This window comes from Frankliniella occidentalis, unplaced genomic scaffold, assembly GCF_000697945.3.
Source record: "Frankliniella occidentalis isolate FOCC.00 unplaced genomic scaffold, Focc_3.1 Scaffold81, whole genome shotgun sequence".
NCBI lineage: Eukaryota > Metazoa > Arthropoda > Insecta > Thysanoptera > Thripidae > Frankliniella > Frankliniella occidentalis.
This window is the reverse complement of record NW_026267211.1, coordinates 554,406-555,871: the sequence shown is the minus strand read 5'-3', so window position 1 is coordinate 555,871 and position 1,466 is coordinate 554,406. Positions and strand designations below refer to the sequence as shown.

At 46.7% G+C, this 1,466-nt stretch overlaps 1 protein-coding gene across 1 annotated transcript in view; it reads right to left on the bottom strand.

Moving 5' to 3' along the window:
* The window catches only part of LOC127749707 (uncharacterized), an 84,727-nt gene that overhangs the window by 54,072 nt on the left and 29,189 nt on the right, over positions 1–1,466 (bottom strand). The gene's annotated exons all lie outside the window — the stretch shown is intronic.

Genomic DNA, 1,466 nt, shown 5'->3' with positions numbered 1-1,466 from the left:
CTCTCTCTCTCTCTCTCTCTCTCTCTCTCTCTCTCTCTCTCTCTGCATATAGACTACTCTTTTCATATACGACCACTCTTCGAGAAAACTTCACAACATAAGTCGCATGTGATCGAAATGAGATATGTTTTCCGTAACTCCAGGCGTACCTCTAAACATTTCTGCCCACTGCAAATACAGGAGCGTACTACCGCAGGCAGACGGAGATTCTCCAGCTCCGCAGAGGCGCTCCAAGCGCGCCTTTTATCGTAATCAGTACCGACAGCCTTTAGGTGACCCGTATTAGCCTAGTAGTTCGACGGGGCGGGGCGAATACCTTGGCGACGAATGAGGAGTGCACTTACATGTACGAGGGAGAATACACTTTCTCGAAGGGGCCGTTTTGGCACCATTTCAAAGCAAAAGCTCGCCGTTTGGTTCGTTCGTTACTGTTGCCTTGGCGGCGCAGCGATAATATTCAGCAGCACTGCGTGTTGATAAACCTGCTCACACTGGGTTATCATTATAAGGCGAGTGAAAAATAAGGCAAGGCGAAAGTATTAATTAATTAGCTCGGACAAACATAAATTTCCCCTGCTAAATTCGCTATTAAACGTCTTACTCTGCAAACGGTTTGTAATTTGCGAAAGGCTCAGGGACTGCAAGTACTACAACGCATTTCTCGGCATTTCTCTACCATTTCCAATTGCAAGAAAATTATTTGCAAGCTACAAAGCACAATTTGCATTTCCAGGTTAATTTTTCAATTTCTGTAGTCTAATTAATCTTTGCTAGGATTTTCGGGCTTTTTACCTTTTTTTCTTCACTATCCCTTATCCCTCCGCAGTTTTTGTGTGATTCATTAGAAAGAGTGCGCTTTATGTTACGAATAATCTGCTGCGTAGTTCAAAAAGATCTGGAGCTGCCATATGGGATCGTCCGTTCGGCCAATTACAGGAGCTGGGCGCCTGTGAAAATCAGGGTAGGCCACCCAGCAGTGCGCGCCTGCACTGTAGGCGAGATGTTGCCTACCCACCAGGCGCTATGAGAGCTTCGGTAGGCTGAATCGGGCAGTTTTCGTAACGGCAAATGGCGGCAGTACTTTTTGAGAACAGGCACTTCATTCGACTATGACCAGCCCTGTTGTATTACGTAGAGAACGTTGTTTGAATTACACAAACCTGACTCTGCGTTTTACTATGAATTTATTTGTACAGCGAACGATCCCAATTCAGCAGCTGTTCGCGAGAGCTTACAGGCTGTGCTTAGTATTTTGAAATCATTTTTTTTTTCGTTTCGCCGTGTGCACAAAGCAGGGCATCATGTGCGCTGCGTTACAGAAAGGTCATAGCTACGTCCTTCCAAACGGCGTGCAAATGACTCTGATACACATCCGGTGTTACTCGTTGCTGAGTTGCGTTGTACAGGATGGCCGTGTGGTCACATCACACTGCAGCGGGCTCGCTGTTGATGCTACGCCCCCCCCC